General features: G+C 42.2%; 1 protein-coding gene across 1 annotated transcript in view; it reads left to right on the top strand.

Annotated features, from left to right (window-relative positions):
• Nucleotides 1-5,987: 5,987 nt before the first annotated feature.
• The window catches only part of dusp8 (dual specificity phosphatase 8), a 114,872-nt gene continuing 106,572 nt past the window's right edge, over nt 5,988-14,287 (top strand). Inside the window, exon 1 of the mRNA XM_003214826.4 lies at nt 5,988-6,402. The gene's annotated coding sequence lies outside the window, so the exon portion shown is untranslated. The remainder of the gene's footprint in view (nt 6,403-14,287) is intronic.

Below are 14,287 nucleotides of genomic sequence, written 5' to 3'. Positions count from 1 at the left end.
GCTGAATAAAATGCACAGTGAAGTGGATTATATGGCAGTGTGGACTCAAGATAATCCAGTTCAAATCAGATAATATAAGATTATAAATGGGTTATATAGCTGTGTGGAAGGGCCTTGAGTCTACAATGCCATATAATCCAGTGCAAATTAGATAATCTGTATTTTATAGGCAGTGTGGAAGAGAGAGTGAGGCCTGAGTAGGTTGCTAGGAGACCAAGTGGGTGGAGCTTAGTCTTCTAACTGGCAGCAATTGGCTAAAGACAATTATTCCTCTCCCTCTAATTAGGACTTTATTTTTCTTTTCTTTTTGTTGTCGGAACGTAGGGGCAAGGGTGGTGGATTGTGCTGCCAAATTTCTAGGTTCTGGGGATTGTAATTTTGTTGTTTAGTGACAAACACCATTTGTCTTTTATATATATAGATATTACCAGTATCATAGCCCTAAAGGTTAAGGTTTCCCCTGACGTTAAGTCCAGTCATGTCTGACTCTGGGGGTAGGTGCTCATCTCCATTTCTAAGCCAAAGAGCCAGCGTTGGCTGTAGACACCCCCAAGGTCATGTAGCTGGCATGACTGCATGGAGCACCGTTACTTGTATATCTGACACCTTCATACTACTCTGTATTCAATCTGAAGAAGTGGCTTTATATATACAAATGGTGCAAAACTTTAAAAAATCAGTCTTAAAGTCATATTTTCCCCTCCTTTTCCTCCCTTCTTTTCATACTGAAGTTGTAGTAAATGTAGCAGCCATATTAATGTATTAGTTAGATGTCACTGGAAGCCATTTAGGATAGAATGCCACATATATTTGTGACTTGCAAAACGCCCATCTGACTGAGGTTGTTTTGCAAAATCCATTAACTATCAGTCTCTTAGCTCTTCAGATCATATATTTGCTGAACGCAAGTGAATCATTGTTTTCTTAGCACTCTACACAATGTTTTTTCTTTCTTTCTGATTTTGATGTTTGATTAAGGAGACGTGGGTGGTAGAGATCAAAGGTTTTTGTCGACACCTCTCTGTGTGATGACCAAAACAATGCTATGTCATAGGCTAACCCAACGTTGTTAGTCTGTTCCAGTTTCTTTTCTTGGAGACAAACAAAAATTATTTGAACTAAACACTCCAGACCTGAACACCCAATATTAAAAATTCACCTACACGGTTCTTTTTTTTCTTCCTCTATCCCTCAAAGCTTTCCAGAGTATAAGAGGGAAGAGGAAGCAATTCAAAGCATGAAATAGCAGCTCAGCTTGGGGTTGGGGGAAGAATGAGATGTACAGAAGGAAAGAAGTGTACCTTCCTTTTTCCTTCCCTTTGGAGCCCAGAGCCACCATTTTCATGTTCTCCATTGCATCCCTCCCTTTCCCACAAATTAAGAAGCAACATTAGCACCCCTTCCTGGGGGACATACCCATGGGCATATCACAAACTGAATGCTAGCCTAGAGTAGCCAAATGGCTTGTTCCCTCTCCTTCCCATTCCAAAGCCTTCTCTACCATCACAGAGGTGTCTTATTGTATCATCTGTGTAGTCACTATCAAAGAAAGAATGCTAGGTTAAACAAGCCATTTGGCTAATCCTGCAGAGTGATTCATATATTTTTATTGCACAATCTAAAAATGAAAACAATTTGAAAGGGATGCTTCCTTGTACACATGGGGCAGTATACTGCACTTGATTTGTATTTTGTAATAGTGAGTCATGCTGTTCTATTAGCATCAACGTGGAATTGCCACTCTTGCAGCTATGAGCATTTTGCAAAGAATAGCTTAAATATATCCACTTCTAAATTACTATAAAAGAACTGCATTTTAAAGCGCATGCTATGTGGTTACACCAGTTATTAAATACATCATAATAATGTCTAGATATGAAATCAGACTTGTATGTCAAACAATGACTTCCTTTGATATACAGGATTTGAAATGCATTGGCACATCCAAGTGTATACATCAATAGTCAATTAAGTGCATACATCCAAGGAGCTGTTCAGGAGGATCACAGCTCTTGGGAAATAACAACATCATGAGAACTGGTTCTGAAATAGAGATGGGTGGGTTAGGCTCTTTACAATCCCTGCCCTGCCTCAAAGGAGCCTGTCTGTAATTCTGCACCCACACCTCAATCCGCCACATCCTTACTCTTCAAGGGGAAAGAACAAGTTAGCCATCTGGGGGGGAGGGGGGGTGATGAATGCTGGGAACTGCTGTCCAACATCGGATTGACACATGATTCTCATCCCTGTTCATAGGCAGTGCTGTGGACTGTGGACATCCAGATATTGTTGAATTTTAATTCATAGAATCATAGAGTTGGAAGAGACCTTGTGGGCCATCCAGTCCAACCCCCTGCCAAGAAGCAGGAAAATCGCATTCAAAGCACCCCCGACAGATGGCCATCCAGCCTCTGTTTAAAAGCCTCCAAAGAAGGAGCCTCCACCACACTCCAGGGCAGAGAGTTCCACTGCTGAACAGCTCTCACGGTCAGGAAGTTCTTCCTAATGTTCAGGTGGAATCTCCTTTCCTGTAATTTGAAGCCATTGTTCCGTGCCCTAGTCTCCAGGGCAGCAGAAAACGAGCCTGCTTCCTCCTCCCTATGACTTCTCACATATTTATACGTGGCTATCATGTCTTTTCTCAGCCTTCTCTTCTGCAGGCTAAACATGCCCAGCTCTTTAAGCTGCTCCTCATAGGGCCTGTTCTTCAGACCCTTGTTCATTTGAGTCACCCTCCTCTGGACACATTCCAGCTTCCATCAACAAGAGTCATCTTGGCACAATGGCAAAAGATTATGGGGACAGTAATTCATCAACATTGGAGGGAGGGCATAGGCAGACCATATCTGCATTAAGGTGACCAAAGGCAGCACCCTCCACTGAATAATGCACAACTAGAAAGCCCCTTTTAATTTACAGTACCAAGAATAAGGAGAGTAATCTTCTTTTTCATTAACACCCTGATAGCTACAGTTTCTGCCCCCAAAAGGCAATTTGAACGTATTTCTGCCTATATTTCCCTAATTGGTGGAACATGTTGGGTTCCCATCATTGATTGCTGTCCCAGGTCTCCAAGACATAGAAAATGTGGAATATGATCCCACTTGGAAATTATTTTTTTCTGGTTTCTGTGTATGGTTCTGAAAGCTGAACAGTGAACAAAGCAGAGAGGGAGAGAATTAACTCATTTGAAATGAGATGAGGAGAAAGTTACAGATACTAACTGTTGTTGTGTTGTGTTTCTGACTTACAAGGACCCTAAAATAAACCAGTCAAAGGTTTTTTTTTTTTGTGGGGCTGAGAGTGTGTTTGGGGCTGAGACTTCCCCAATTTCACCCATGGGTGTTCTTGGCCAAGCAGGGATCGGGCTTGGCCAAATCTGACCCCAAATTATCAAATTAAAACTGACATACTTTGGATAACTCTCAGTAAAGTAGAAGGCAGTAGGAAAAAAGGAAGGCTGCATCACAGGAAACTAGTGCAAACTAGTCCTGAACCTGGCTGTGGACAACTGAGGCTCTTGTTTTCAGGTAAAATTGTTCTCAAGTCCTACCTGGATATCCCAGGTACAACACGGTGGCCTCCTATTCCAAAGTACTTACCTAATTTGGCATCCAAAATCAGGTAACAAGAAATTTGCACCCTAATATGGTGGTGTGTCGTTATATGCAATACCTGTGATAGATAGGATTGTTCTTAAATGATGTCATTTAAGGGGGAATAACACAAGTCCAAAACACCCGGAGAGCCAAAGTTTGCCCATGTCTGTGTTAAACTGAAGAATCGTGTCTTTGAACTGCCAAGGACAAAGACATGCCACTACAAAAATATATTTGGTTAACAGAAAATGGTTGCTTATTTGAAGTAGAAATTGTAGTTGCAGTTGCCCACAATATATACACTCCCTTGAAACCTTAGTTTAAAATATGCACTCAGAGATAAAAAAAACAAAGTGTTCTTTGGAAAATAACATATCTTGTTAACTCACAAACATCTTGTATCAATTCACTATGCAAGCACATTTCTTATTAACATTTAGTTATAGATAGGAAGTAGTTCTCTTTGTGTTGAATACACAACACAATTTAAGTGGGAGAATAGCACAATTCTGTTAAAGAATTGGTTCTCAGCCTGTGGGTCCCCAGGTGTTTTGGCCTGTAATTTCCAGAAATCCCAGCCAGTTTACCAGCTGTTAGGATTTCTGGGCATTGAAGGCAAAAACATCTGGGGACCCACAAGTTGAGAACTACTGTGTTAAAGGAAGGGTTGTGGTTAATATGGAAAAGAGAGTTATGCACAACTGTGATGGTATAAATAAAGCCAACATCACCCACAAACATGAGTGGCTTATGGAATTTAGTGGTGAATATTATTTCCCCACCCACAGCACTAGATCACGGGTTGTGTTGAAACCAACTCACAGCACACACAGAAATATATTTATGAGAATGACTCCTGCACTCTTATGACATCATTGCTTTACCTACTGGCTGTTAGGAATTGTGGGAGTTGAAGCGGGCTGAAGTTTACCTATGCCTGGTTTAACAGCTACCTGTGTGCCATTACATGAATACTTATGAATAACACTTGTTCAAAGGGTTAATTTCTAATAAGGTCATGCTTTTCTTGACTAGTGGCTTCCAAAAGTTGGTCTGCACATGTACATGGAGATTCACATTTGCCAAATGGATGTGACATCATTTTTACCTTTTCAGTAAGGTTAAGTAAAGGTAAAGGTTTTCCCCTGACATTAAGTCTAGTCGTGTCCGACTCTGGGGGTTGGTGCTCATCTACATTTCTAAGCTGAAGAGCCGGCGTTGTCCATAGACCCCGTCAAGGCCATGTGGCCGGCATGACTACATGGAACACCGTTACCTTCCCGCTGGAGCGGTACCTATTGATCTACTCACATTTGCATGTTTTTGAACTGCTAGGTTGGCAGAAGCTGGGACTAACAGCAGGAGCTCACCCTGCTCCCCGGATTCGAACTTGATTGCCATATATTTACAGAGGGATATGTACCCAGAGACTGGCTGCACTTAGAGTAGAGTCTCACTTATCCAACATTAATGGGCCGGCAGAACGTTGGATAAGCAAATTTGTTGGATAATAAGGAGAGATTAAGAAAAAGCCTATTAAACATCAAATAGGTTATGATTTTACAAATTAAGCACCAAAACATCATGTTATACAACAAATTTGAGAGAAAAAGTAATTCATTACACATTAATGCTGTGTAGTAATTACTGTATTTACGAATTTAGCACCAAAATATCACAATGCATTGAAAACATTGACTACAAAAATGTGTTGGATAATCCAGAACGCTGGATAAGTGAGACTCTACCGAAAGGTCCCAGGCTCAAACCCCGGGAGGGTGTGAGCGGCCGCTGTTAGCTCCAGCTCCTGCCAACCTAGCAGTTCGAAAACATGCCAATGTGAGTAGATCAATAGGTACCGCTCCGGCGGGAAGGTAACGGCGCTCCATGCAGTCACCGGCCACATGACCTTGGGGGTGTCTACGGACAACGCCGGCTTTTCGGCTTAGAAATGGAGATGAGCACCAACCCCCAGAGTCAGACATGACTGGACTTCACGTCAGGGGAAACCTTTACCTTTACCTCACTGTATTGCCTGTGAATGCAAATCCTATTTATTTTGCCTTGGAATGGAGGGCGCTTTTTCCCCCTCCACCGCCGCCTTCCCTGCACCAGGGCTGGGACATTTCCCATTTAAGCCATTGGGAGGGAATGAGGCAGAGAGAAGCGAGCCGGGCGGCGAAAGAGGAAGCGAAGAAGCCCTTGTTGTCCCTTGTAAGCGGCGTCCTGCCTGGCCTGCCTCCCTTTAATCTGCACCCAAAGCCCCAGGATCAGAGGCTGACGTCATCCTGCCCCTGAGCCTCCCTCGCTGATTGGCTGCGGGTGACGTCAGGGGATTTTTTTTCCCCGAGGCATGACCTCATCCTCAGTTCATTTTTAGTTCCAAAGGGCAACCTCCTGCCTTCCTGGGTCCCTTCACAGCCCCGATCAGGCTGAGCTCCATTAAATCCCCCCTTCCTCTCCCCGGCCTCCTCCTCCTGCTCGGTTCCACGAAGGGAGAGAGGCAGGGTGCGCGCGCACCTAACCACTCACTCGCTCGCTCACTCACTCACTCACTCAACCCGGGCTGCCCACGCTCCTCCGCGACAGGGCTGGCACCATGCGCGCGTGCCAGGGAGGCTGCGCGCGCGTGTTTGCAGAGGGCTAGCAGCCCTTTCCTCCCTATTAGTGCTCCCCCCCTTTCTCTCTCTCTCTCTCTCTCTCTCTCTCTCTCTCTCTGCTGCTCCTGACGAATGCGCAGACCTTTGCAAGGCAGTCCTGGAGGCGCAGGCTTGCAGGAGGAGGAGGAGGAAGTGCCAGGAGGGTAAGTAAGTCAGCGTGCCCTTGCTTGGAGTGGGTTGGCGGGGACACGCCAAAGGGGAGTGCGGCTTGTGCCCGTTCTTTCGGGGCACTCCGGGTTCGGTCCCTAGCCATGCTTCGTCCATGGGCGCGGAGATGCCAATGAATCTGCAAGACAGGCTTTTGGGGAGGCGTGCTTTCCGCACTTGCCGCATCAAGACCCACCCGCGGCCGTGGGGATCCGGCGGGGACTGTGCGCCCAACGGGATCAGGAATTGGGGAGAGCGAGGTCAGGACTTGCCAGACCCGTGCTCTTCCCAAGGTCGAGGTGACTGACATGCCAGGCGAGCGAGAGGGCGCGCGTGTCTGTGCACGGTTTCTGCGGAATCGGAGTAACCCGAACTGGCTCCGAGGAGCGCATCGCTGCGGTGCAGAGCCAAGAGCCCTGCAGCCTGCCAATCGCATATTTATGACGTGTGTTTAAGTAACAGGAGGAGGATTAAACACGGGGGGAGAGGAGGCAAGGGAACAGGGAAGGGAGAAATCCGATTATCCCGAGGAGGCAATAATAAAAAACCCAGGATGGAGGCGGAAATCTCTGGACGTCCCACTTGCTGCCACAGAATGCCATCCAGACTGAACAGTATTATATGGTGTTGTCGAAGGCTTTCATGGACGGAATCCCAGGGCTGTTGTGTGTGTTTCCGGGCTGTATGGCCATGTTCCAGAAGTATTCTCTCCTGACGTTTCACCCACATCTATAGCAGGCATCCTCACAACCTCTGAGGATGCCTGCCATAGATGTGAGCGAAACGTCAGGAGAGAATATTTCTGGAACATGGCCATACAGCCCGGAAAACACACAACAGCCCAGCATTATATGTGTCTACTGATCTACACTGATGTAATGCAGTTCCATTGAGCATGATATGGCAGGGTAGATCCATCCCACTGCCTTTGCTAGAGTGAATTGCACACATGCAAATCCCATCTGCAATGCTTTCCCAGGAAGAGGAGAATGTCCTCTCTATTCCTCCTGGAGGAGGAATTTGGCCTCCTTCTTTTAAGGGTCTCCCCTTGGATTGATGGGCCAGTGTGGTTGTGTGTTAGGGCTCAATGCCTAAGAGCCTTTTGCAGGTTGGAAATCCAGTCCCCGGCTTTATCCCTCAGCAAATAAGAGGGAATTGAACACTCTTTTAATAAAAGGCCCTCTAGCAGGTATGAATAAGAGCTCCTGCCAGGCAACCATATTGGAGCTGTGATGCAGCATTTGGGGTCTTTAAATGCCTGTCTGCAGGGACACCTATGCAGGAGAGCAGCGCAGTCCAGTGCCCACCTACTAAGCAGCCAAACCATTCTGTAAAGAGATCTGGACCATCCACGGCATCTCTCCAAATTGATAAGGTGTCTGTTGGCAGCATAGCTGTGATCCTAGTGGAAATAAACATGAGAAGTGATGCAGGTATGGATGGGGAAGATGCTGGAAAGACATCCCCTTGTTGGAGGGAATGAGAGTGCCTTTTTCTTGCAGGGCTTATCATTCCTGGCTGGAAATAGGGATGTATTCGAGTGCAAAAAGAAGATTAAATGAGCCCTAATCCAGGCCTCCTTATTTTATGCAGTGTGTACACCCATGGTGGCAACCTGTTTCTCGACATCTTTTAAATGCAAAGGCTTTTCTGTCTATTCCTTGTATAGGAATCTTACCAAACCTAACTCACAACCTCTGATTTGTAGTATTTCTCAGGTATGGGTTGAGTATCCCTTATGCGGAATACCAAAATCCTCCAAAATCCATAATTGTGGGCAGCTGAGACTTTCATTTTCTGATGGTTCAACATGCACACACAAAATGGGCATTCACAGAATTATTAAATGTATTGTGTATATTCCTTTAGAGCTATGCACATAAAGTGTATATGAAACAAACGAATTCCATACTGCAGCTTGGATTGTGTCTCCAAGATATCTCATTATGTATAGTAAAGGTAAAGGTTTCCCCTTGACATTAAGTCTAGTTGTGTCTTACACTGGGCGGTGGTGCTCATCTCCATTTCTAAGTCAAAGAGCCATTGTTGTCCATAGTCGCCTCCTCAGGCATGATTGCATAGAGTGCCGTTACCTTTCTGCTGGAGCAGTACCTATTGATCTACTCACATTTGTATGTTTTTGGACTGCTAGGTTGTCAGAAGCTGGGGCTAACAGTGGGAGTTCACCCTGATCCCCAGATTCGAACCTCAGACCTTTGAGTCATCATGTTCAGCAGTTCAGCAGTTTTATCTGCTGCACCACCATGGGTTCCCTCATTATGTATACATGTGCAAATGTGTGCGTTCCAAAATCTGAAGAAATCCAAAACATTTCTGGACCCAAGAGCCTTGGATAAGGGATACTTAGCCTGTACTACCTAAATAAATTAACTAGCATCCATTGGTTGAACACAGCGTTGTAGCCTAGCAACAAATTGATTTCAAGATTCTGCAAGAATTTAGTTTTTAAAAGATTTTTACCAAACCTCACCTACACTATTTGCATCAAAATAGAGAAGTTGCAGGCAGAGTATGTGTGGGTGGGAGGGAAACCCCTGTGTAAACCAGGTCCAGTGACATAAAACTTGGCTGTAGTGTGGTTTCTTTGGCAAGATCTGTACATTGTATTTATTTAGTAATGTATGATGTCTGGAGAGCTCACAGTTGAGACATAAAATTGTGGGAATTTTTTAAGTCATGGGGTAACAAACCATATTTTTCTCAACTGGAAACCGCAGATGTTTTCAGAAAAATGTTTTTTTTTTTGGGGGGGGGGATTGTAAGATTAGCAGTCTATACAAATTGAAAGTCACATTGTTACACCAGGAACATAAAATATATTGTGTTTAACTTTATTTGGCATGCTGTTAGCACTATTACTATACTGAAAGCAGAGTTTATTCCAAACATTATTTTTATATATATTTTTTCTCTTACAAATGCAGATAGAAGGCTCTGAACTATGAGGAACACTGTACTTTAAGAAATATCTTGGGTTTTTCCATTGTGTAAGGATTAATCAATTAAACAAAACCCCAGTAGGAACAAAATAAACTATCAATGTTAGCAAAATAAAGAAAATTATGTATTATCTTCTTAGTCCTCTGTAGTTTCCATCATAAACAACCCATTCCCATAAAAAGAAATTAGAAAAGGAGATCAGGAGCAGGAATTACAATGACTACCTGATGTAAATAAACTAGCATTTTTTTCCTAGTATACCCACATATTTATGCCCATTAGTATCACTTCTGCATTTCTTTGAGACTAGCATGCACATTTGTGTTGGTTTATAGATCACTATTTTAAGTAGCACTATAGGACATAGACTTGTGCAAAAGTTCATTATTATTTTCAGAAATAATTTGGAGGAGGGGGGTCATAAATGTACACAAAAATATCTTAAACATTTTATTCATCATTCTGAAAGATAATGTTCATTTTAAGGCATTTATTTTGGTTGATTTTTGAAAAAATATATGTTCAGAAAAATGGAAATGAAACGAAGGGCATTTTCACACATGAAACTTAAATATGCCACTGAGCCTTTCTTACAGTTTGTGTGCATATCTGGGAGCAAGAAAGGAAGTAATTCTGTAAACTGAATGTCTGTTTTAGTGTCTCTTGGCTTCACAGCCATATTTCACATCAGAAAATACAAAACGTCCTTCTAGTGTTATAGATAAAAATGCTCTTTGTCTTGAATAAAGCCTAAGGGGGCTATGTATGAATGGTCATTATATCCAAGCTGGGAAGTGTGCTGAACTAGCAACAGTGTAAGTTTGATTAGTCAGCTGATTTGTTTAACATGTGAAATAATAGCTGAGTTTAATTCCAAACTGTGTGTGGGTGTGCATAGGGGGTCTGTGGGAAATGAAAGGATGTGGTTGAATGGATGAGAGACTCCCAACTTTATTGGATTTACAGCTCTCTGCATTGTGATGACTTTGAAAACTTACATATAAACATAATATTAAAATACTCATATAGTATGCTGAATCAGATACCATTGGTCCTGGTTTACTCTGCCAGACAACAGCTCTCCACATCATGCAGATGCCTTTCCTAGCCCTACCTGGAGACCTCTGGTCTGCCTTGGTCTCATCTACTGACCAGGCCTTCACCTCATGTAATTCTTTCAACAGTTTCAAAAAGTTATGTCTATAGATTTCCCCATTCCTTTGCTAATCTCTGAGATTATCTTCGTAGAAGGCAAAATAAAATATCTGGTAAATAAAGTAGGCTAGCTGCCCAGTCAAGGGTCTAGGGGAGCTATGGGTTACAGAGTCACTGTGGCATCATGCTCCATGATGTTGAAGCTGTTCAAAAGGCGGTATAATCTCTGGGTTGTAACTAGCTAGCCTCATTACAAGGCCAGGCAATCCATATGCTTGTTGTATGCCACGGGCAGCAACCATGTGCCTACTAAAATGGGATCTCATAAGAAAAGAAAACCCACAGCCCCAGATAGCTAGTCCATATGATTTGCTGGTGAGGAAACAATGTTTGCATAGCTGTGCTGAATTTCTTCCTAGTAGTCATATAGAATAAAAAAGAGACAAGGCTGGATAAACATAGTTGATGCCTTGAAGCAATTTGAAAAACAAGGTTTCCTTTGTGAGCTCTTCTGTCAGAGATCTGGCTTTGTGTTACTGGTGGTGATGCTGCCAGGCAAGTAAGAGACATCCATGCTGTGGTCCCTTTGAGGGCTGAGGGAGGGGATGATTCTGGACATTTCTATGACCTGTGCTTCAGGCATGGCTGAAGCTGGAATCTCAGAGTCATAGAATCATGGACAGCCCTTGTAGTACAGTAGAGTCTCACTTATCCAACACTCGCTTATCCAACATTCTGGATTATCCAACGCATTTTTGTAGTCAATGTTTTCAATATATTGTGATATTTTGGTGCTAAATTCATAAATACAGTAATTACTACATAGCATTACTGCGTATTGAACTACTTTTTTTGCCAAATTTGTTGTCTAACATGATGTTTTGGTGCTTCATTTGTAAAATCATAACCTAATTTGATGTTTAATAGGTTTTTCCTTAATGCCTCCTTATTATCCAACATATTTGCTTATCCAACATTCTGCCGGCCCGTTTATGTTGGATAAGTGAGACTCTATTGTATTTAAAGAGTACAATCATGTCACCCTTCAGTCTTCCCTTCACCAAGCTGAACATGCTTGGCTCCTTCGACACCTCATATATTTTGTTCTTCATATCATCCTTGCTCTAACTTGCATAAATCTTTCTTAAAATGAGGCACCCAGAACTAATCACAGTACTATACTCCAGATGAGGTCTAACCAGTGCAGAATGTAGTGAGACCTCTTTCAAGTTTGAAGTGAAGCCATTGATGACTCTTTGAGCATGGTTATCCAGTCAATTATGGAGCCATCTGACACTTGTCCATATTTAATCAGTTTGCTAATCACACCATGATGAGGGACCTTATCAAATACTTTTCTGAAATCCAGGTAAATGACATCCACAGCATTCCCACCATCTATAAACTAGTGACCTAATAAAAAGATATATAAGATTTGGTTTTTTACAAATCCATGTTGGCTTCTACTGAACACCACATCTCTATAATCCATTCTAATATTTTTTCTTGGTATTGGGTTAGGCTGGCTGGTCTGTAGTCTTGGATATTTTTTGGCCTTTTTAAAAGAGAGGGACAATGTTTACCCTTCTCCAGTCCTTTGGCATCCCACCTGTTCTCCAGAATTTCTCAAAAATGATTGCAACGGGTTCAGAGAGTACATCAACAAGTTCCTTCAGTACTTTTGGATGCAGTTTGTCTAGCTATGCAGATTTGAACTCATTTAGGTTAGCTAGGTATTTCCTGAGTAACCCCCTATAAATCTAGATTTGCAATCCAAATCCTTTGCCAAAATATCTGCTAATGCATGGAAGTACACATTTGTCTTTTTTGGGAGGAGAGCAGAAGCAAAGTAGATACTGAGTAGATTTGACTTTTTATTGAAATCTGTTAGCATTTTGCCATCCTTATTGAACAGTGTCTCCTTGATCACCCTCTTGCCTTTAATATATTGGCGGGGGGGGGGGGGGGGACTTTTCTCCTCTTTGCTTGGCTACCCAGTCTCAGTGCATTTTGAGCTTTAGCTTTCATTATACTATTCCTGTAAAGTTCCTTGGTGATTTTCCCTTCTTTCCAATCCTTATTCTTTTTGGTTCCTCCTTGAGTTGCTGTGAAACTACACTGCATTTTTCAGAAGTTTCCAATTTTTCTTCTTTCACATGATTATTTGTGATTGTCTTTTTAACGACTCCTTCAACAACTCCCACCCTTACTGGGTGATTTTTCCCCCCGTTTAGCATATCTAGGCATGAGATTTTGCTCAGTAATTCTCTGAAAAATCAGATTTTTAAATATTCAAGGCCTGTGTTTGACAATTTTCCTCTTTGTCCTGACCGACAATTGCAAATCCTCCGTAAATTACAGTACTGACTATTGTGATTCCAGCCCCCCTCCCCAATTGGTTGCTAGATTGCAATTCCTAAGATTCCTTGCCATTGCATGTGCTGACTTCAGTCTTAACAACATTTGGAAGATGGCATATCAGCCACTTTTTGGTTTATTTTGAGCTTAATGAATACAGAATTACAAAAAACTTGAAGTTGTACTCTTTCTTTTTTTTTTCTTTTTTACTACTGAACATATTGCAGTTCTAGTAAAGGAACCTGAGCCATTGCAGTATTTTTCATCCTGATGACTTCAATGTTTTTTTTTAAAGTTTTCATACTAAAGTTTGCTTTGATTGAGACTTTAAAAACAATGTTTACATCTTCAAAGTCAAGGTACCACAAAGCATCTGTCTCAAGATCTACTCCAGTCTCTGCATTGTGACTTAAAAAGCACCCATGGCTTTTCTTCTGTACTCACAGTTCATTGATTCATATTTCAATATGAGCATTGAGTTATGACTGTGGAGAATAAGGTTCAAATCCTCCTCAGCCACAAAAATCCACTGGAAGATCTTGGGTGAATCACACACTCTTAGTCTCAGAAAAACCCATAGTAGATTCACTTTAGGATCATCATGAATTGGAAATGACTTTTAGGGAAACAGACACAACTACAACAAATCATGAGAAATGATCAAAAGTAAGTATATGTGTGTGAAATGTTAAGATGGATATGATATCTAGGAGGTTTTGCGAGTTCATGAGTCTCATGACTATAAGCCATTTGACACAGGTAATGTTTATTTCTTTAAATCTGGAGAAACTAGATGTACCAAGAGTGTGTGTTGTAGTGGCATACTTGAATTCTCATTGAACATTTATGCTGATTTATGTGTTGTTGATCTATGCCTGGCATATTAGTGAAAACTGAATGCAAGTGCACTTGAAAAGGGCTAATGTTTCTATAGGCAGCCTTTGGCAGTTTTCCTTCAGAAGCAAAGTGGTTTCTTATGGTAGTCTCAATGGACTGTTGATGGAATAAAGTGCCAGAGCCTTGCATCACTCCCCCTCAAGCTGCAACAAGAAACTGAAAAGAAAATACAGTGAATTCAGTCCTGTGCAGGACTAAATATATAAATCCAGACAAACACACGCATATGTTTTTGACATAAATAATATACATGTCAATATATGTTTCAAATTAATTAACAAACTGTTAGGTATTTCTACACTTTTACCTAGGATAGACAGCTAGTGAGGTTTGGAAGTTGATCTAAGAAAACAGGAAAACAAAGTTTGAATGCTGCTCAGCCATGTATGGCTACTGGGAGACTTTGGGCCAGTCATACCTTTTCAGCCCCACAGGAAGGCAGGGACAACCCCTTCAGAACAAGTCTTGCCAAAAAAAAATCCTCTGATAGGTTACTTGAAGACACAATAC

Source organism: Anolis carolinensis, chromosome 1, assembly GCF_035594765.1.
Source record: "Anolis carolinensis isolate JA03-04 chromosome 1, rAnoCar3.1.pri, whole genome shotgun sequence".
Lineage (NCBI taxonomy): Eukaryota > Metazoa > Chordata > Lepidosauria > Squamata > Dactyloidae > Anolis > Anolis carolinensis.
This window is presented reverse-complemented; position numbering and strand designations above follow the sequence as displayed.